Here is a 23,268-nt window from a genome sequence, read left to right as displayed (position 1 = left end):
GGCTGGTGGATCACCTGAGGTCAGGAGTTTGAGACCATCCTGGCCAACATGGTGAAATTCCGTCTCCACTAAAAACACAAAAATTAGCCAGGGATGGTGGCAGGTGCCTGTAATCTCAGCTACTTAGGAGGCTGAGGCAGGAGAATCTCTTGAACCCAGGAGGCAGAGGTTGCAGTGAGCCGAGATTGTGCCATTGAACTCCAGTCCAGGCCAACAACAGCGAGACTCCATCTCAAAAAGAAAAAAAAAAAAAATTTAAATAAATCCTGTAGCACCCGTTTCTCTCTGCACATACCTGGGGGAGGGGCAAATCTGTGCAAAGAGTGGAAAACAGGCCAACAAGGAATCTCAGGTACAGAAATGTGACATAACCAGTCACAAACATTTGAGGAAAACCACACATGGAAAGAATAACCTTATATAATTTTCTTTTCTTTTTTTTTCTTTTCTTTTTTTTTTTTTTTTTGACAGAGTTTCACTCTTGTTGCCCAGGCTGAAGTGCAATGGCACTATCTGGGCTCACCGCAACCTCCACCTCCCAGGTTCAAGCAATTCTCCTGCCTCAGCCTCCCGAGTAGCTGGGATTACAGGCATGCACCACCACGCCCCGCTAATTTTGTATTTTTAGTAGAGACGGGGTTTCTCCATGTTGGTCAGGCTGGTCTCGAACTCCCGACCTCAGGTGATCTGCCCGCCTCGGCCTCCCAAAGTGCTCGGATTACAGGTGTGAGCCACCGTACCCAGCCTCATTTTTTTTTCTAAAGGAGAACCTGCACTTGGAAAAAAGTTTAAAAGAGTGAAAATCAGTGTAACTAAAATACGGATACAGATAAGCAAGAATATCACAGCATGAAATGAGAGCAGGCAGTTATGAAAAGAAAGCCAGGCCGGGCGAGGTGGCTCACGCCTGTAATCCCAGCACTGTGGGAGGCTGAAGCAGGCCTCACCTGAGGTCAGGAGTTTGAGACCAGCCTGGCTAACATGGTGAAACCCCGTCTCTACTAAAAACACAAAAATTAGCCAGGTGTGGTGACGCAAGCCTGTAATCCCAGCTACTCCGGAGGTTGAGGCAGGAGAATCGCTTGAACCCAGGAGATGGAGGTTGCAGTGAGCCGAGATCTCGCCACTGCATTCCAGTCTGGGCAACAGAGCAAGACTCCATCTAAAAAAAAGAATAAGAATAGTAATAAGAATTAACCAGAGATCTTGGACACAGAAACAGCTACTGAAAGAAAAAGAAACCTTCAAGAGGTGGGCAAAACAGCAGGACGGGCACTGCTGAAAAGCAAACAAGAGAGCTGGAATAAATACGAAGCCAAGGAATTCTCCCAGAAGGTAACTTAAGGGATAAAACGATCAAAGCTTTATGAAAGACAAAGAATTATGGAGGACATTTAAACGCCGCAGCATAATCCACAGACATTCATCCCATTGATCTGGCTGTAGTCTTTCCTGCTCATCTTCTTAGCCAAAATTAAAGCACCTTAGCGGCTCTGCTTTTTCCCAGTTACAGTCGGCTTCCACCCCGTGGTGCTGGTTTGGACTTGGGGGTCCTGGGTGGGGACCCCCGGGGTTCCCCCATGGTTCCCCTCTTAGCACCGTAACTTCCTGGGCGCCAAACAGGCTGTCCAGGCAGGCCGGAGGACCAGCAGCTTCAACGCCACCCAGTCCCCAGCCCTGCGCCTCCTCAGCCGCTCTGGAACGTGCTGCCCTTCGAGCAGTGTCCGAGGTGACGGTCGGGGCGGTGAGAGAGTCCAGAGGTCAGAGGAGGAGGAATCCTTCCGGCCGTGAGAAAGCTTTTCCTCGCCCCTTGGAAGCCCAGTGAGGGCGCGCAGATGCTGGGCGCAGAGACTTCATTTGCATCTCTGCAACGCCCACCCTGCAGTGTCACGCCCACGAGCGTGAGGCCTTCTGGGAGTTCTGATCCCAGACGCCCGTAGGGCGCTACAGTCCGACCGGGGAGCCGGTTGAGGAAACTCGGGAACTACAACGGCGGTGGCGGCTCCGCCTACTCGGGGCTGGAGCTCCCTGACGGCCAATGAGGCGGAATCACGTGGGCCTCCAAAACACCGTGAGGTGCGGGCGGGGCTGCTGGGCGCGCTCTTCTCGGCCCCGCCGGCAGTCGCAGCGCTTCTCCCTGGGCCCTCCCACATCCCCGGTTACAGCCTCCACGTGCAGCATTTACGCCCTCACCCTGCACAGCCTTGATTGTCCAAAGATAGGCCTGGACTTTTGCAAACAGGGGGCTCTCCTCCTTCATGAGTCTTTCTGTAGCCTCATACCTACAGGCTGTTAGAAATTACACCTGTGACTTGTAGGATTCCGGAGTAAACAGAAGCTGCTTTCGGAAATCTGGTACCCTGCACGGTCCACAGTTGCAAACACAAAGACCTACTTCCAGGCTGCCGTCGATGTACTGCCCAATGAAGCAACACGTAAACCTCGGTGGAAGGCGCCCACCTTTTCTCTAGTCCTTCTCTCACTGAGTGCCCTATCAAAATGGAAGAATCCCTGAATGAAGCCATTTCAAGTTTGAATTGTGGTAAAATATTGCAATCTCAAGTGTTGGTTGCCTACAACTTCCTACTGATTTTGCCTGGTGTCTAAAACGAATATACCCCCCAAATAAGATAAAAACAAGGACCAGAAATGTCTCCTGTGTTAGCCCAGTAAATAGTTGATTTTCTTTTCTTTCCTTTTTTTTTTTTTTAGAGACAGGGTCTTGCTATATTGCCCAGACTAGATTCAAACTCCTGGGCTCAAGTGATCCTCCTGCCTCAGCCTCCCAAGGAGCTGGGACTACAGGCAGGTACCACGGTGTACTCGACTTTTTTTTTTTTTTTTTTTTTTTTGAGAGGGAGTCTTGCTCTGTCACCCAGGCTGGACTGTAGCGATGGGATCTTGGCTCACTGCAACTCCACCTCCCGGGTTCAAAGCGATTATCCTGCCTCAGCGTCCCCAGTAGCTGGGACTACAGGCATGTTGACGAAAGAGTCAAACTCTGTAAAATATTTTAAGAGATTTATTCTCTTAAATATGAGACGGCCAAATATGAGTGGCCATGTCCCGTGACACAGCCCTCAGGCGGTCCTGAGAACACGTGCCCAAGGTGGTCCGGGTACAGCTTGGTTTTATACATTTTAGGGAGGCATGAGACATCAATCAAATACATTTAAGAAATACATTGGTTCCGTTCAGAAAGGCGGGACAACTCAAAGCGGGGTGCGGGGAGGGGGGTGCTTCCAGGCTATAGGTCAATTTAAACATTTTCTGGTTGACGGTTGAGTTTATCCTGGGATCAAGAGAAAGGAAATGTTCAGGTTAAGATAAAGGATTGTGGAGACCAAGTTTTATTGTGCAGAGGAAGCTCTCCGATAGCAGACCAGAGAGAGCAGGTTGTAAAATGTTTCTTATCGGACCTAAAAGGGTATCTGGCTCTTAGTTGATTATCTCCTGAATCTGGAAAGGAAGGAAGGGAAAAAAAAGGGCAGGGGGTTGGGGTGGTGGCAGGCGCGGTGGCTCACGCCTGTATTCCCAGCAGATCGCCTGAGGTCGGGAGTTCAAGACCAGCCTGGTCAACATGGGGAAACCCTGTCTCTACTAAAAATACAAAAACTGGACGGGTGAGGTGGTGCACACCTGTAGTCCCAGATACTCAGGAGGCTGAGGCAGGAGGATTGCTTGAACCCAGGAGGCAGAGGTTGCAGTGAGCCAAGATCTTGCCACTGTACTCCAGCCTGGCGACAGAGTGAGACACTGTCTCAAAAAAACAAAAACAAAAAAGAACAACGAAAGAAAGGGGGAAAGAGGATTCCCTATAGAATGTGGATTTTTCCCACAAGGGATGGCTTTGCAGGGCCATTTCAAGATGTGGCAGAGAAACATGTTTTGGGGTAAAATATTTTGATATTCTTCCTTGTCATGCCAGGGTCAGATTGGAAAGTAAGTCATGATATACAGGGTTAAATAAAACCCATCTGATGAGAATTTATGGTTTGTAGGGCATGACTCCCCAGATCCCTTAGATAGGGATTTGGGCAAGATTAAAAAAAAAAAAAAAAAAATTCTGGGCTTAGTCCTCTCAGGTGTGTACCACCACACCCAGCTAATTTTTTTTTTTTTTTTTTTTTTTTTTTTTTTTTTTTGTATTTTTAGTAGAGACAGGGTTTTACCATGTTTGCCAGGCTGGTCTCACACTCCTGACCTCAGGTGATCCTCCCACCTCGGCCTCCCAAAGTGCTGGGATTACAGGCGTGAGCCACCAGGCTGGGACAGAATGAGGGTTCTGATGAGCTGAGCAGAGGCGGTTGGCTTGGTAGACAGAAAAAGGCTGAGGAAAGTGTTAGGGGAAGCTGAGAACAAAAAGCAGATTGGTCCTTTCAAAGTTATTTTCCTTCTACAGGTTTGAGGGAAGAAAAATAGCTCCAAGCATTCTGAGCTCTGTAAAGTACTCGGGACCAGAGAGACAGGAGTGTGAGACTTCAGTCATGCCTGCCTCCAGCCCTCCCCCTGCCCCATACCTGGGGGTCAATTGTTTAAGGTAATTTTGTTCCTGACTAGCTGCCTCACCCAGTGTCTTCCTGTTCCTGGAATTTGTGATACAAAGAATGTATAGCCAATCCATAGCTTATATTATTTAATTGTGAAATCTTGGCAAACAATTTAGGAACTGCCTCTTCTTTTCCTTTAAAAACCTCGAGGTAGTGAGTCCCTGCATTCCCAAGTACTTGGGAGGCTGAGGCAGGAGGATTGCTGGAGCCCAGGAATTGAAGGCTGTGGTGAGCCATGATTGCACCACTGCACTCTAGATAAAATAAATTAGCCAGGGCCGGGCGTGATGGCTCACACCTGTAATCCCAGCACTCTGGGAGGCTGAGGTGGGTGGATCACTTGAGGTCAGGAGTTCAAGACCAGCCTGGCCAACATGGTGAAACCCTGTCTGTACTAAAAATACAAAAATTAGCCGGGCGTGGTGGTGGGCGCCTGTAATCCCAGCTACTCAGGAGGCTGAGGCAGGAGAATCGCTTGAACCCGGAAGGTGGAGGTTGTAGTGAGCCAAGATTGTGCCACTGTACCCCAGCCTGGGCGACAGAGCAAAACTCCATCTCATAAATAAATAAATAAATAAATAAATAAATAAATAAATAAGCCAGGTGCAGTGGTGTGTGCATGTAGTCCCAGCTACTTGGGAGGCTGAGGCAGAAGGATCACTTCAGTCCAGGAGTTCAAGGCTGCAGTGAGCTATGACCATGCCTTGGCACTTGAGCCTGGGCAACAGAGCAAGACTCTGTCTCTAAAAAAACCAATTATCTAACAGTAATAATGGTACTAACAGTAGTGAATTTAGGGCAAGCACACCACATGCCTCATGGCTTATCCTTTCTTGGGATTGTCACAAGACTCCAGCCTTGAACTGAGGCAGCCTCACTTCACAGACCAGGGTTGCTACCTCTCAGCCCCCACATAACTGGGATTTGTTTCAGCTCTGCAGGAGAGAACTGTGTGACCTTGGGCAAACTCTTCCCCTCCTGGTCTCCCTTATCTGTATCTGCACCCAGCTAATGGTAAGTGGTGGTAAAAATCGTTCTAGCTCTGAGTTTGTAGGATTATTGGACACCCACTGTGCATGAGGTGACTGCTTACACAAGGAGATGTTACATTAAGATATTGGACAGTCAGGCGTGGTGGCTCACACCTGTAATCCTAGCACTTGGGGAGGCCAGGGCAGGTGGATGACGAGGTCTGGAGTTCAAGACCAGCCTGGTCAACATGGTGAAACCTTGTCTCCACTAAAAATACAAAAATTAGCCGGGCGTGGTGGTGGGCACCTGTAATCCCAGCTACTCAGGAGGCTGAGGCAGATAATTACTTGAATCCGGGAGGCGGAGGTTGCAGTGAGCCAAGATCGCATGACTGCACTCCAGCCTGGGCAACAGAGTGAGACTCCATCTCAAAAAAAAAAAAAAAGATATTGTACTAAGGTTGGTGTTTAAATGGACCCTATTTGGTAGTTACTCAACTGTGTAGTAATATTTTAGTTGTTAAATGAGGTGGTATCTTTTCATCATTTGGTTTTTCTGCCTTGTACTGAGAGCAGGCACCAGATAATCAGCTTTTGGTGTTGCTTAGCAAAATGACAGCTCTTTCCTTAAAAAAAAATTTTTTTTTTTTTTTGCAAGAGAAAAGACGGATTTATATTCATGTATGTATGGGAGTTCAGGGGAAAATGTGACTCTAGCTCTTTTGTTTAAAGCTCATTAGTTCTCTTGGAGCTGGAGACATTTTTTCTCTTCTGCTCTTTGGGTTGTGAGGCTGAGAGATTCTAAGACACTAAGCCTTGCCTTTGTAATCCTGTTTTATAACGCTGTTTTCTCCTTTGAAGACTAACTCTCGATCATTTAGATACTTAAAAGCCTAGACACAGCACAATTTATTCCTATAATGTACTGACCTCAAATACCAAGGAGGTATTGCAGCGCCTACCCAGGAAACAAACCTTGGCTTCTGCACAAATGACTTAAACACGTTAAAGTGCCAGGATAAACCCAGGGGTTTTCAGAGAAAATATCAGAATGAGAGAAAAGGCTAGAATATAGAATGTCAGATATACTTGGGTTCGAATCCAGCATTCTCCCTTCTTGACTCCGTGACCTTGGACAAATTAATTAAACTCTCTGAGCTTCAGGTTCCCCAGCCATAAGATGATAGATAATATCTGTGATCTGGGAGAGCCAAGTTGGCATCCCTTTATCAACGAAGACAAACCTTAAGGTTAAGGAAACAAAAGTTACCGGTGAGTCAAGGGTTCAGGGCTCAGCTGGCATGGCAATTTCCTAAATTCCTGTGGCTACAAGAAAAACCACACTCTTGTTAAACTCCCTAACGGTAGGAATTATCAGGCAAATTGTCAGATACTTCCTAAGTCTGATGTACAATCCAGACCACTACAGCCCCGATTGGACAGAGACTTGTCTCTACAAAAGAAAAATAAAAAAAATTAATTAAATGTGGTGGTGCACACCTGTAGTTCCAGCTACTTGGGAGGCAAAGGCAAGGGTGAATTGAGCTCAGGAGGTCAAGGCTGAAGTTAGCTGTGATTAAGCCATTGCACTCCAGTCTGGACAACAGAGCTAGATCCTATCTTATGAAAAAAGAAAAAAGAAGTGGAGATTTCAGGTACTTAGGAGACTAAAAGGAGGAAAGAGTTGCCTTCTGACATCCATCCAAGATCACACAGAGATTCGTCTACTGGCCTGGATAAATTATTACTGTGTGGTGACCAAATATATCAGACAGGATCTGTTAGGTAAACAGAAGCAACTTCAAATATTCAGGACAGAGGGATTTTAATTCAGGGACTTTTTTTTTTTTTTTTTTTTTTTGAGACAGAGTCTCGCTCTGTCACCCAGGCAGGAGTACAGTGGTGCCATCTTGGTTCACTGCAACCTCCACCTCCCATGCTCAAGTGAACTTCCACCTCAGCGTCTCAAGCAGCTGGGACCACAGGTGTGAGCCACTGTGCCCAGCTAATTTTTATACTTTTTTGTAGAGACAGGGTTTTTCCATGTTGCCCAGTGTGGTCTCAAACTCCTAAGCTTAAGTGATTTGCCCACTTTGGCCTCCCAAAGTGCTGGGATTATAGGTACGAGCCACCACGCCCAGACAGGGATACTTTTTTACAGTAGTGATGAAGAACTGAGAAGCCAAACTGGACGGTGAGGTGAATCAGAGATCAGCCAGAGTAGGAAGGCAGCCAACATTAAGGACACAAGGAAAGAAGCAGCATTGCCAGAGCCTGGAAACAGGTGTTGGAGTGACACCCAGAATAGTCTCATTTTAAGGTTTTTGTAAAAACCAAAACCAAAAACAAAAACAAAGAACCCTGCTGTATTGACATACAGTTGACACACAACAAAGTGCACATATCTGAGGTACAAAATTTGACAAATCGTTGACATATGTATACACCCGTGAAAACATTACCGCAGTCGATACGGTGAACAAGCCTATCATCTCCAATAGTTTCCTCATAACCCTGTGTAATTCCTTTCCCCTACGCCACCAGTCCTTAAGCAACAATGATCTACTTTATACCACTATCGATTCCTTGGTTTTGTTTTATATTTTATTTAATTTTATTGAGATGGAATCTTGCTTTGTCACCCAGGCTGGAGTGCAGTGGCACGATCTCAGCTCACTGCAACCTCCACCTCCTGGGTTCAAGCGATTCTCCTCCCTCAGCCTCCCGAGTAGCTGGAATTACAGGCGCCTGCCACCACGCCCAGCTAATTTTTGTATTTTTAGTAGAGGCTGGATTTCACCATGTTGGCCAGGCTGGTCTCAAACTCCTGACCTTCAGTGATCTGCCCACCTCGGCCTCCCAAAGTGCTAGGATTACAGGCATGAGCCACCACGCATGGCCAAATTTTATATAAATATATTCATTCATACCATAGGTATTCGACTTTGTCCAGCTTCTTGCATTCAGAATAATTATTTTCAGATTCATCTATGTTGTTAGTATCAGTGGTCCCTTTTTATTTTTCCATAATATTATGGCTTTTGTGTGGCTATACCACAATGTGTTTATTCATATTATTCATCACCTACTGATGAATGAATATGGTCATTTGGGTTGTTTCCAGTTTGGGGCTATTACAAGTAATGCTTTTCTGAACATCCATGTACAAGGTTTTGTTTATTTATATGCCTTCTTTTATCTTAGGGAAATATTTAGGTGTTGGAATGCCTGGATTATGTGGTAGACGTATGTTTAACATTTTAGGAAATTGTCTAATGGTTTTCTAAAGGGGCTTTGTCACTTTATGGTCTCACAAGCAGAATAGGAGAGTCCCAGTTGCTTCCATATTTACCCACAATTGGTATTGTCATCTGTTTCTTTTTTGAGACAGGGTTTCGCTTTGTCATCCAGGCTGGAGTGCAGTGGCATGATCATAGCTCACTGTAACCTCAAGCTCCTGGGCTCAGTGATCCTCGCACCTTGGCCTCCCAAAGTACTGGGATTACTTGTCATCTTTTTAAATCTCTGCCATCTAAAGAGTCTGCAGTGGCATCTTGTTGTGGCTTTAATTTGCATGTATGGAACAACTGATGATGTTGAGCATCTGTTTGTGTGCCTCTTTGCCACCCATATATCTTTCTGGTGAATCTAGATCTTTAGCCTAGTTTTAATTGTGCTGTTTGTTTTCTTATTGTCAAGTTTTGCGAGATGTTTATTTATGATGGATACAAATCCTTTATCAGGCAGATGCTTTGCAAAACACTTCCCCAGCCTGTGGCTTGTCCTTCTGCTCTTTTAGCAGTGTCTTTTGTAGAGCAGAAGTTTTCATTTTTGATGAAGTCCAAGTTTTCATTTGATGTTATTATTCTATGGATTCCACTTTTGGTGTTGTGCCTAAGAAATGCCTAACCCAATGTCACCAAGGGTTTTCTCCGTTGCTGCTTCTAGAAGTTTTATTAGATCTAGAATCAATTTTGAGTTAATTTTTGTATACTGTGAAGTATTCAAATTCTTTTTTCTTCCTCATCAATATCCAGTTGTTCCAGCAATATTTGTTGTAAAAGCCATCTTATCTCCACTGCCTTGCCTTGTGCCCTTACCAAACACTTATTGTCGATTTATGTGTGGATCTACTTCTTAAATATTATTTGTGGGCTGGTTGCAGTGGCTCGTGCCTATAATCCCAGCATTTTGGAAAGCTGAGGTGGGAGAATCACTTGAGCCTAGGAGTTCAAGACCCCATCTTATTTTTTTAAGTAAAAAAAAAAAAATGTATATAAACATATATAAAATTACATATAAATATATAATATATAATATATTTATATTATATAAATATAAAATGTATAAATTTAAATATATATAATTTATATTTATTTTTATATAATTATATATTTATATATAATTTTATACATATTTATATATTTATATGTTTTTATATATTTAATAATATATTATTTATATATTTATATATTTATATATTATATATTAATGATATATAATATATATTATATATTATATATTATTAAATATATATTTTTATATAAATATATATAATTATATATATAAAACATATATACACACACAATTGTATATATATAAATATATATGAAATTTGTGTAGAGACAAATCTTGGTATGTTCTCCAGGCTGGTCTCAAACTCCTGGCCTCAAGTGATCCTCCTGCCTTGGCCTCCCAAAGTGCTGGGATTATAGGCATAAACCACTATGCCTGGCCCAGATCTATTTCTGACATCTCTACTCTCTTTCATTGATCCATGTGTCAATTTTTGTTTGTTTGTTTTATCATCTGATATGGTTTGGATCTGTGTCCCCGCCCAAATCTCATGTCAAGTAGTAATCCCAATGTTGGGGGTGAGGCCTGGTGGGAGTGATTGGATCATAGGGGCGGATGTCCCTCTTGGTGCTGTTCTGGTAGTCAGTGAGTTCTTGTGATATCTGGTTGTTGAAAAGTGTGTCACATCCCCCACATGTTCCTTCTTCAGCCATGGTTCATGCCTGTAATCCCAGCACTTTGGGAGGCCAAGGCAGGAGGACCACTTGAGGCCAGGAGTTTGAGACCAGCCTGGACAACATAGCAAGATTCCGTCTCTACACAAATGATTTGTTTGTATATATGTATGTACGTATGTATGTATGTATGTATGTATGTATGTATGTATGTATGTATTTTTACTTAAAAAAATAAGATGGGATCTTGAACTCCTGGTCTCAAGCAATTCTCCCACCTCAGCTTCCCAAGGTGCTGGGATTACAGGCATGAGCCACCACAACCACTCCACAAATAATTTTTAAAAAGAAGTACATCCACTTTAAAAGAAGTACATCCAGCTCCCCTTTTGCCTTCTGCCACAGTTGTTTCCTGAGACCTCCCTAGAAGCCCAGCAGATGCCAGCATCATGCTTCCTATACAGCCTGTGGAACCGTGAGCCAAGTGAACCTCTTTTCTTTATAAATTACCAGTCTTGGCCAGGCTCAGTGGCTCAAACCCGCAATCCCAGCACTTTGGGAGGCCGAGGTGGGCAGATCACTTGAGGTCAGGAGTTCGAGACCAGCCTGGACAACATAGCAAGACTCTGTCGCTACAAAAAATTAGCTGGGTGTGGTGACATGCACCTGTAATTCCAGTTACTTGGGAGGCTGAGGCAGGAGAATCGCTTGAACCCAGGAGGTGGAGGTTGAAGTGAGCCAAGATTGCACTACTGCCCATCTCAAATAATAAAATAAAATAAAATAAATTCCCCAGTCTTGATAGTATTTATAATATTTAACTTAATTCCTATAGTTAAAGGAATTAACAACAGTTTTCATTTTATAGCAATGCAAGAATGAACTAATACATTATCCCAGATACATGTCTATCTTACTGCTAATATGAAGCTATTTGGTCTATCATAGCCTTGTCTTGAAATCGGGTGGGGTCAGCCCTCCACCTTTGTCCTTTGGCGGAGTTGTTTGCCCACTCTATAAACTCTGCATTGCCACGTCACTTTTTAAATGGCTTCTCAATTTCCACAAAAAAACTAGCTGGGATTTTGATCATAATTACTTTGAATAGATAGATCAACTCGGAGGAAATTGATATCTTAACAGTAATGAGTCTTCCAACCCATGAACAAGGTATACTTCTCCATTTATTCATATCTTCCTTAATCTAGCTCAGCGATGTTTTTAGTTACCAGCATACAGGTCTTTCACATCCTCAGATTAATCCTTAAGTATTTCATCATCTTTTAGAATTCTATTGTAAATTGTAGTTCTTAATTTCCATTTCTGATTGATTGTTGCTGGTAAACAGAAATATAATTCATTTGAGTGTGTTGATTTTGTGCTCTGCAAACTTGCTAAACTCACTTATTAGTTCTAGTAGCTCTTTTGTATAATCTATCACATTTTCTACATAGATATCATGTCATCTATGAATAAGAGTTTTAATTTCTTTCCAATCTGATGCTTTTTATTTTTCTTGGCTTGATTCCACTGGCAAGAACCTCTAGTGGAATGCTGAATAGAATTGGTGAAAGCAGACATCCTTGCATTGTTCCTGATCTTAGGAGAAAAATACTCAATTTTCACCATCGCGTATAATGTTAGATGTAGTTTTTTTGATTTTCTATAGCAGTTTGAGGAAATTCCCTTTTATTCCAAGTTTACTGAGACTATCAGGAATAGGTGTTGGATTTGGTCAAAAGTTTTTCTGCATCTATTGAAGTGATCACATAGGTTTTCTTTTTTTTTTTCTCTCTCTCTCTCTTTCTCTCTGTCTTTTTGAGACAGGGTCTTTCTCTGTCACTCATGCTGGAATGCAGTGGCACAATCAGGGCTCAGTGCAGCCTCAACCTCCCAGGCTCAAGTGATCCTCCCACCTCAGCCTCCCAAGTAGCTGGGACCACAGGTGTGTGCCACCACACCTAGCTAATTTTGTTTATCTTTTGTAGAGACAAGGTCTCACTATGTTGCAGGATGATCTCAGACTCCTAGGCTTAAGTGATCCTCCAGCCTTGGCCTCCCAAAGTTCTAGCATTACAGGCATGAACCACTGCACCCAACTAATTTTTAAATTTTTTTATATTTTGTAGAGAGAGAGTTGCTTTCACTATGTTGCCCAGGCTGGTCTTGAACTCCTGGCCTCAAGCAATCCTCCCACCTTGGCCTCCCAAAGTGCTGAGAGTACAGGAATGAGGCACTGTGCCTGCTTGGTTTACTTTACTTCATGAATCTCGTGTCTGATTTCTTAGATTTGTAGGTGCATAATTTTAATCAAGTTTCGAAAACTTTTGTCTGTTCTTCCTCCAAATACATTTTTCAGTTGGCCTCCCTCCTTTGGAGGCTCTTTTTATCTACATGCTAAGCAGCTCTAAGTTGTCCCACAGTTAACTAGGGCTCTCATCATCCTTTGTTATTCTTATTTTTCTCACAGTATGTCATTTGGTTTAGTGTCTACTGCTATGTTTTCAAATTCACTAACCTTTTTTCTGCAATGTTTAATCTGCCTTTAATTCCATCCAGTGTATTTGTCTTCTTGTAATTGGTCATTTCTTCAATGGAACTTTGATTTAGGTATTTTAAAAATACCTCCCATATTTCTACTTTAACTTCTTGAACACATGAAATGCAATTTTAATAACATCTAAACGTAATTCTAAATGTAACAGATCTGACGCTAACATCTGTGTCAGTTCTGGGACAGTTACGATGGATTCCTCTCTCAGTGTGGGTCATGTTTTTCTGCCTCTTCGCATGCCTGGAAATCTTTGGTCGACTGCCAGACATTGTGACTTTATCTTGCTGGGTGCTGGATATTTTTATATTCCTGTAAATCTTCTTGAGCTTTGTTTTTTGAAAACAGTTGGAGCTTCTCGTGTCTTGCTTTTAAGATTTGTTAGGTGGGTGTGGAGCAGTGCTCTGACAGAAGCTAATGACTCGCCACCACTGAGCTGAGACCTTTTTGAGCGTGTTACTCAATGCCCTGTGAATTATGAGTTTTTCCAGTCGGCCTGGTGGGAACAGGCATTGTGTCCTTTTGGTCCTCTGTGTACACTGGGCACCTCTAATCTTTTCTGATAGTTCTGTCCTTGGCCTTGTGTAGATTCTGTCCACACCTGTGCTGACTGGCACTCTACTGAGTACTGAAGGAAACCCTGTCCAGATCTTTGTGTAGCCCTTTCCTGCCTGGTGTTCTGACCTACCGACACCAACTGCTTTGGTCTCCCTAAACTCTTAGCTCTATTTCTTCAGTGCAGGAAGTTGGCCAGATTTGGCCTCAGTTTCTTCTTCCCTGCATCTTGGCCTGGAAGCTTTCTCAAGGCAGTAACCTGAGTCAGAGAGCTCATCTCTCTCTCTCTCTCTTTTTTTTTTTTTTGTCTTTCAGGGATCATTGTTCACCTTTGCTTAATGTAGAGTATCTGGCCAGGTGTGGTGGCTCATGCCTGTAAATCCAGCACTTTGGGAGCCCGAGGTGGGCGGATTACCTGAGGTCAGGAGTCCGAGACCAGCCTGGCAACATAGTGAAACCCCATTACTACTAAAAATACAAAAGTTAGCCAGAGGTGGTGGCGTGCACCAGTAGTCCCAGCTACTCAGGAGATTCATGCAGGAGGCAGGAGAATTGCTTGAACTCAGGAGATGGAGGTTGCAGTGAGCCGAGATTGCACCACTGCACTCCAACCTGGGCGACACAGTGAGACTCCATCTCCAAAAAAAAAAAAAAAAAAAAGTAGAGTGTCTTGAAAACTACATTTTCACATATCTTGCCTGTTTTTTGGGTTGTTTCAGGCTAGACAATACCTCCAGTTCCTGTTATCTCATCTTGGCTTGAAGCAGAAACTAAGGGTTTTATTTATTTTATTTTATTTTAGACAGAGTTTCACTCTGTCACCCAGGCTGAAGTGCAGTGGCATGATCTTGGCTCACTGAGAACTCCGCCTCCCAGGTTCAATCGATTCCCCTGCCTCAGCCTCTCCAGTAGCTGGGATTACAGGCGCCTGCCACCACGCCCAGCTATTTTTTCTATTTTTACTAGAGATGGGGTTTCACCAAGTTGGCCAGGCTGGTCTCAAACTCCTGACCTCAGGTGATCCACCCACCTCAGCTTCCCAAAGTGCTGGGATTACAGGCATGGGCCACTGCACCCAGCCCATCTTATTTCATTTTTGTAGAGATGAGTTCTCACTATGTTGCTCAGGCTGGTCTCAAACTCGTGGGCTCAAGCAGTCCTCCAGCCTTGGCCTCCCAAAGGGCTGGGATTATCGGCGTGAGTCACCACGCCCAGCCACAATATTTTTCAAACCCTAAAATGAGACATTTGGGCTAAGATGTTTTGGCTTATTTATTTATAAAAAGGGACCTACTCAGACATAGGCTACTGTTGATATACATTTCATAACTGACTCTAATGAAAAATAAAGAGGAAAAACATAGTCAGAGTATACTATTGATTGGGCACTGTGGCTTATGCCTGTAATCCTAGCACTTAGGGAGGCAGATGCTGGAAGATCACTTGAGCCCAGGAATTCGAGACCAGCCTGGGCAACATAGCGAGACCTAGTCTCTACAAAAAATTAAAAAATTATCCGTTTGTGGTGGTGTACACCTGTAGTACCAGCTACTTGGGAGGCTGAGGCAGGGGGATCACTTGAGCCCAGGAGTTTGAGACCACCTTGGGCAACATAGTGAGACACTGCACTGCAGCCTGGGTGACAGAGTGAGACCCTGTCTCAAATAAAAAGAAAAAATCCAATCCCAATAAGTAATATAAAATATTTGGAATCCAGTCAAAATTAATTTCTCTATCTCCAAAAGGTCATAAAACTTTCATCATATAACTCATAATATTTACCACCATCAACATCACAAGCAAGCCTCTGGCTGGCATTTAAGGTCTTCAGTTGGGCTTTTCCACCTCTTTCAAACGTTATGTCCCATAGAAATCTTTACTTCAGCCAAGTGTTATTTAGCTATTGTTCGATTTCTCATTGTATAACCATTCACGTTATTCTCTTGTCTTCATAATCTTTGTTCTCACCTCCTCTTACCCCAGCCCTCATCCAGTCTTTCTTTCTTTTTTTTTTTTTAGACAGAGTTTTGCTCTTGTTGCCCAGGCTGGAGTGCAATGGCGCAATCTCGGCTCACTGCAACCTCCGCCTCCCGGGTTCAAGCGATTCTCCTGCCTCAGTCTCCCTGGTAGCTGGGATTACAGGCAGGTGCCACCACACCTGGCTAATTTTGTATTTTTAGTAGAGATAGGGTTTCTCCATGTTGGTCAGCCTGGTCTCGAACTCCTGACCTCAAGTGATCCATCCACCTCGGCCTCCCAAAGTGCTGGGATTATAGGCGTGAGCCACTGTGCCCAGCTTTCATCCTGTCATTCTTACAACATTCTTACCTCTTGTTAGTCATGTGAACTTTCAACTCTAAAAAATCTTTCTCTTATATTTCTATTTCTTTTAAGCTTTATAGTACTTACTTTCTGTATCAATCATTTGACAATCCATGATCCAGCTATGTATTTTTCTTTTACTATCTGTGTATGTCTTCCCAAGAATATGTAAATTTTTGAGGTAAGGAATATGCCTTTTTGAAACAAGTTTTTAGAGACAGAGTCTTGCCATGTTGCCCAGGCTGGTCTTGAACTCCTGAGCCAAGTGATCTGCCTGCCTAAGCCCCCCAAAGTGCTGGGATTACAGGTGTGAGCCACTGTGCTCAGCCTATAGCTAGTTTCTAGTAAGTCTTGAAGCAAGGTATTGTCAATCCTCCAAATTTGCTGTTCTTCTTCAATATTGAATTGGCTCTACTAGGTCTTTTGACTCTTCACATACACTTTAACATCAGTTTGTTGATATCCACAAAGTAACTTGCTGGGACTTTGACTGAAATTGTGTTAAATCTATATAGATCAAGGTGGGAAGAACTGTCACCTTGATGATATTGAGTCCCCTTACCCATGAGCATCAAATATCTTTTCATTTATTTAGTTCTTCTTCGAGTTCTTTCATCTTTTCTTTTATTATTTTCCTTATACAGATTGCAGAGGCCAAAGCGACTTCATTTGGATCCTAATCTGCCATTTTGGCTTCTGATTAACCCCTGTTCCAGGAAGCCATCTAAGATTTCCAGTTTATCCTTTGTTTTTTGTATAAGAGCCAGTACTTATCATAAAATTGTTACCATACTTCAACTATCCTTAATGTTATCATACTTCAGTTGTTCTACACATCCCTTCTGAACCACAACTTCTCTTTGGTATGTAAGTGCTGGGTGTAAGGGATAAGGGTGCAGGGATCCACCATCTTGTCTCGCTGCCACCCAAGACACAGTCATGGCTTCTGTTCAGAAGTCCCTGTTAACTATTTCTTTCTAAGAAACTTGTAACCACCCAAGGGGTTCATCTTCCTGCTGCCTAGACAGAGCCTATTCATCAAGATGGAGGAATTGGCCAGGCACTGTGGCTCACACCTGTAATCCTAGCACTTTGGGAGATGCAGGCAGGCAGATTGCCTGAGCTCAGGAGTTCAAGACCAGCCTGGGCAACATGGTGAAACACCATCTCTACTAAAATACAAAAAATCAGCCAGGTGTGGTGGTGTGCGCCTGTAGTCCCAGCTGCTCAGGAGGCTGAGACATGAGAATTGCTTAAACCCGGGAGGCAGATGTTGCAGTGAGCCAATATCACGCCACTGCACTCCAGCCTGGGTGACAAAGCGAAACTCTGTCTCCAAAAAAAAGGCAGGAGAATTGCAATAGAGAAAGAGTAATTCACACAGAGCTGGCTGTGTGGGAGACTAGAATTTTGTTATTACTCAAATCAGTCCCCCTCAGCATTTGGGGAACAGAGTTTTTAAGGATAACTTGGTGAACTGGGGGAGGCCAGTGAGCCAGGAGTGCTGATCAGTCGGAGATGAAATCACAGGGAGTCAAAGCTGTCTTCTTGCACTGAGTCAGTTCCTGGGTGGGGGCCACAAGACCAGATGAGCCAGTTTATTGATCAGGGTGGTGCCCCGTGATCCATCAAGTGCAGGGTCTACAAAATATCCAAAGCACTAATCTTAGGAGCAGTTTAGGCAGAGTCAGAAGCTTGTAGCCTCCAGCTGCGTGACTCCTAAACCATAATTTATAATCTTGTGGCTAATATTAGTCCTACAAAGGCAGTCTAGTCCCTAGACAAAAAGGAAGTCTTTGTTTAAACTGTCAACTGTAAACTAAATTTCTTTCAAAGTTAGTTCAGCCTATACCCAGGAATAAATAAAGACAGCTTGGAGGTTAGAAGCAAGATAGAGTCGGTTAAGTTAGGTCTCTTTCGCTATCTCAGTCATAATTTTGCAAAGGCAGTTTCAATCCAACTTTGTCAGCCTCTTTCTTCAGCCTCTCGGCTTCCTTGGACTTTAGAGGTAGGTTTGCATAGGTACCCCCCATGAAACATAGATCTTGTACAGATTTTGTTAGATTTATATCTAAGTATTGCATTTTTAGAGGTGCTAATATAAATGGTACTGTGTTTTTAATTTCAAATTCTACTTTTTCATTGCTAGCGTATGAAAAAGTGATTTGGCTTTTGTATATTAATGTTGGATTCTGCAACCTTGCTGTAGTTATTTATTAGTTTCAGGAGCTTTTTGTTGTTGTCATTGAATATTTCAGATTTTCTACATAGACAATCATGCTATATCTGCAAAGACAGTGATAATTCTTCCTTCCCAATCAATATATTTTATTTCCTTTTTTTTTTTTTTTTTTTGTCTTATTGCCTTAGCTCAGACTTCCAGTATGATGTTGAAAAGGAGTGGCAAGAGAAGACATCCTTGACTTGTTACTGATCATATCAGAAAACTTCTAGTTTCTCACTATTCATGGATGTTGGCTGTAGGTTTTTAGATGTTTTTCTTTGAGACGAAGTTTTGCTCTTGTTGCCCAGATTGGAGTGCAGTGGCACAATCTCAGCTCACTCTAAGCTCTGCCTCCCAGGTTCAAGCGATTCTCCTGCCTCAGCCTCCCAAGTAGCTGGGATTACAGGCGCCTGCCACCATACCCAGCTAATTTTTTTGTATTTTTAGTAGAGACGGGGTTTCACCATGCTGGCCAGGCTGGTCTTGAACTCCTGACCTCAAATAAATCACCTGCCTTGGCCTCCCAAAGTGCTGGGATTACAGGCATGAGCCACCGTGCCCAGCCCCTTCTTACATTTCTGATATTAATGATTTGTGTCTTCTTTCTTTTTCTAGGTTAGCTTTTCTAGAAGCTTGCTGATTTTACTGATCTTTTTAAAGAGGCAGCTTTTGGTTTTGTTGGTTTTTCTTTATTGATTTTCTGTTTCCAATTTTATTGTCTTGGGCTCTAATTTTTATAATTTATTTTCTTCTCCTTTCTTTGGATTTGATTTGATCTCCTTTTTCTGTTTTCCTAAAGTGGAAACATAGACTATTGATTTAAAATCTTACTTATTTTCTAATATATACATTCAAACTATAAATTTCCCTCTAAGTACTGCTTTTGCTGAATCCCACAAATTTTGATAAGTTGTAGTTTCATTTTCATTTAGTTCAAAGTATTTTTAAAATTTATCTTGCAATTTCTTCCTTGACCCATGTGTTATTCAGAAGTGTGTTGTTTGATCTACAAGTATAATATTTTGAGATTTTCCAGATATCTTTTTATTATTGATTTCTAGTTTAATTCCACTGTGGTCTAAGAGCAGATATTGTGTAATTTCTATTCTTTTAAATTTGTTGTGGTGTGTTTATGACTAAGTCTGTTGTCTATCTTGATGAATGTTCATGTGAGCTTGGAAAGAGTGTGTGTTGTACTGTTGTTAGACGAAATAGTCAATAGACATCAGTAATATCAAGTTGACTGATGGTGCTATTGAATTCCACTATGTTCTGTTCCTACTCATTTTCTGCCTGCTAGATCTGTTCCCTCTCTCCTTGCCTCCCTCCCTCTCTTCCTTCCTTCCTTCTTTGAGACAGGGTCTTGCTCTGTTTCCCAGGCTGGAGTGCAGTGACATGAACCTCCTGGGCTCAAGTGATCTTCCCCACCTCAGCCTCCCAAGTAACTACAGGTATGCATCACCACACCCAGCTAATTTTTTTATTTTTAGTAGAGACAAAGTCTCACCATGTTGCCCAGGCTTGTTTCGAACTCCTGGGCTCAAGCTATTTCCAACCATAATAGTAGATTCACTTAGTTCTTGCACTTCTGTTTTTGCCTTGTACATTTTGATGCTTCGTTGTTAGGTGCATACACATTAAGGATTGTTACGTCTTCTTGAATAATTGACCCCTTTATTATTATATAATGCCCCCTCTTTAGCTCTGATAACTTCCTTGCTCTGAAGTCTGCTCTTTCAATATTAATATAGCTATTTTCACTTTCTTTTGATTAATGTTATCATGGTATGTATCTCTCTAATTTTTACATTTAATGTCCATGTGCCTTTATATTTAAAGTGGGTCTCTTGTGAACAACATATAGTTGGGTCTTTTTTTGATCTACTCTGAACTCTGACAATCTCTTTTAATTGGTTTACTTAGATCATTGATGTTTAGAGTGATTATTGATATAATTGAGTATCTACCATATTTGTTACTGTTTTCTATTCATTGTCTTTATTCTTTGTTCCTATTTTTGTCTTCTACAGTTTTTCTGCTTTTTGTGATTTTAATGAAGTATTTCATATAATTCCATTTTCTCTCCTTTCTTAGTATATCAGTTATACTACTGTTTTTAAACTTTCTTTTTCTTTAGTTGCTGTCCTACAGTTTGCAATATACATTTACAGCTAATACAAATCCACTTTCAAGTAGCATTATACCATTACACAGGCAGTGCAGGTACCTATAATAACAAAATAATCCTAATTCTTCCCTCCTATTTCTTATATCATTATTGTAATTCATTTCACAGATACATAAGCATACGTAAATATGTATGTAAGCATACATAATTGAGTACATTGTTGTTGTTATTATTTTGAACAAACTGTTATTGTTAGTTAAATTAATAATAAGAAAAATAACCAGGCCAGGCGCGGTGGCTCATGCCTGTAATCCCAGCACTTTGGGAGGCCGAGGTGGGCGAATCACCTGAGGTCAGGAGTTCAAGACCATCCTGGCCAACATCGTGAAACCCCATCTCTACTAAAAATACAAATATTAGCCAGGTGTGGTGGCTCATGCCTGTAATCCCAGCTACTCAGGAAGCTGAGGCATGAGAATCACTTGAACCCAGGAGGTGGAGGTTGAAATGAGCTGAGATCACACCACTGCATTCCAGTCTGGGCAACAGAGTAAGACTCAGTCTCAAAAAGAAAAAAAAAAAGAAAAAAGAAAAATAACCAGCCTGGGCAACACTGCAAGACCCTGTTTCTACAAAATAAATTTAAAATTAGCCAAGATTGGTGTTGCATGCCTATAGTCCCAGCTACTTGGGAGGCTGAAGCAGTAGGATTGTTTGAGTCCAGGAGGTCAGGGCTACCATGAGATATGACTGTGCCACTGCACTCCAGCCTGGGTAACAGATTGAGCCCCTGTCTCTAAGGAAAAAAAAAGAATGTTTTTGTTTTACTTTCTTTTTTTTTTTTTTTTTTTGAGACAGAGTCTCACTCTCTTACCTAGGCTGGAGTGCAATGGTACAATCTTGGCTCACTGCAATCTCTGCTTCTGAGGTTCGAGCGATTCTCCTGCCTCAGCCTCCCAAGGAGCTAGGATTACAGGCGTGCACCACCATGCCCAACTAATTTTTGTATTTTTAGTAGAGACGGGGTTTCACCATGTTGGTCAGGCTGGTCTTGAACTCCTCACCAAAGGTGATCCACCTGCCGTGGCCTTCCAAAGTGCTGGGATTACAGGCGTGAGCCACCACGCCCAGCCTACTTTCACTTTTTTCTAAAGATCTTCCTTTCTTCTTGTAATCTGAGTTTCTGACTTATGTCATTTTCTTTTACTTTAAAGAACTTTTAACATTTCTTCCAAGCATGACTACAGGCAAGACATTCTCTCAATTTCTGTTTATCCGAGAAGCTTTTTATCTCTCCATCATTTGTGCAGGATAATTTTGCAGGATATAGAATTTCAGATTGGTGACTTTTTTTCTCTCTCTCAACAACACTTAAAAAAATTTCACTTCGCTTTCATCTTGCTTACATTTCTGAAGAGAAGTTGGGTGTAATTCTTACTTTTGGTCCTCTATAAATAAGGTGTTTTTTTCTCTCTGTCTTCTTTCAAACTTTTTTCTTTATATTTGATTTCCTACAGTTTGAACGTGATATGCCTACATGTAATCTTTTGGCATTTATCCTGCTTTGCATATTCTGAGCTTCCTGGATATGTGGTTTGGTGTATGACATTATTAATATGGGGGAAATACACAGTCATTGTTCAAATAGGTTTTCTGTTCCTTCCTCTCTTTTCCTTCTGATATTCTCATTATGTGTATGTTAAACCTTTAGTAGTTGTCTTACAGTTCTTAGATATTCATTCCAGTTTTTTTCCAATCTCTTTTCTCTTTGCGTTTCCATCTTGTAAGTTTCTATTGACATATCCTCAAGCTCAGAGGAGATTTTCTTCCTCAGCCATGTCCAGTCTACCAATGAGTCCATGAAAGACATTCCTTCATTTCTGTTACAGTATTTTTATCTCTAGCATTTCTTTTTTGATTTTTTTCTTAGAATTTCTGTCTCTCTGTTTACATTGCCCATTTGTTCTTTCATGCTACCTACTGTGTCCATTATAGCCCTTAACATACATATATATATATATATGTACGTTATATATTTTGTTTATTTATTTATTTATTTAGAGACAGAGTCTTGCTCTGTTGCCCAGGCTGGAGAACAGTGGCATGATCTCGGTTCACTGCAACCTCCGCCTCCGGGGTTTGCACCATTCTCCTGCCTCAGCCTCCTGAGTAGTTGGGATTACAGGCGCTGCCACCACACCTGGCTAATTTTACCATTTTTAGTAGAGATGGGTTTTTGCCATGTTGGCCAGGCTGGTCTCAAACTCCTGACCTCAAGCTATCTGCCCGTCTCGGCCTCCCAAAGTGCTGGGATTACAGGTGTGAGCCACCACGCCCAGCCCAGCTCTTAACAAATTAATAATAGTTATTTTAAATTCCCAGTCTGATAATTCCAACATTCCTGCCGTATATATATGAGTCTGATTCTGATGCTTGTCCTGTCTCTTCGAACTGTATTTTTTTGGCTGAGCCTGTAATTCCAGTACTTTGGGAGGCCAAGGTGGGCAGATCACGAAGTCAAGAAATCGAGACCATCCTGGCCAACATGGTAAAACCCCGTCTCTACTAAAAATACAAAAATTAGCTGGGCGTGGTGGTGGGCGCCTGTAGTCTTAGCTAGTCGGGAGTCTGAGGCAGGAGAATGATTTGAACCCAGGAGGCAGAGGTTGCAGTGAGCCAAGATTGTGCCACTGCACTCCAGCCTCATGACAGAGTGCGACTCCATTAAAAAACAAAACCTGTAATTTTTTTGCCTTTTAGTATGTCTTATGATTTTTTCTTAACCGGCTGGACGTGATATACTGGGTAAAAGGAACTGATATTCACAGGTCTTCAGCAATGTGGTGTTAAGGGAGGGGAGCTTTCCCTAGTCCTATGATTACATCTCAGTCTTTTTGTCAGCCTATGACACTGAATTGTGAACTTCACAAGTGTTTCTCAGTCCCACCCACCCTCCTTTAGGTGGGATCTGATGGTTAGAGTGGGCTGGAGTTGGGT

At 42.4% G+C, this 23,268-nt stretch overlaps 1 protein-coding gene across 7 annotated transcripts in view; it reads left to right on the top strand.

Moving 5' to 3' along the window:
• LOC105474618 (EDAR associated via death domain) overlaps positions 1-23,268 on the top strand; it is a 191,320-nt gene that overhangs the window by 49,820 nt on the left and 118,232 nt on the right. The window contains exons 1-4 of one of the 7 annotated variants that reach the window (XM_071073945.1): positions 1,441-2,076; positions 2,319-2,542; positions 4,403-4,540; positions 5,484-5,564. The exons of 3 other annotated variants lie outside the window; for them this stretch is intronic. The gene's annotated coding sequence lies outside the window, so the exon portion shown is untranslated. Of the gene's footprint in view, positions 1-1,440; positions 2,077-2,318; positions 2,543-4,402; positions 4,541-5,483; positions 5,565-23,268 lie in introns of those variants that run through there. 3 more of the 7 variants (XM_011729429.3, XM_071073947.1, XM_011729428.2) reach the window with 3 other exon arrangements.

This window comes from Macaca nemestrina, chromosome 1 (genome assembly GCF_043159975.1).
Source record: "Macaca nemestrina isolate mMacNem1 chromosome 1, mMacNem.hap1, whole genome shotgun sequence".
Lineage (NCBI taxonomy): Eukaryota > Metazoa > Chordata > Mammalia > Primates > Cercopithecidae > Macaca > Macaca nemestrina.
Note: the sequence above shows the minus strand (reverse complement) of the source record. Positions and strands in the feature narration are given on the sequence as shown.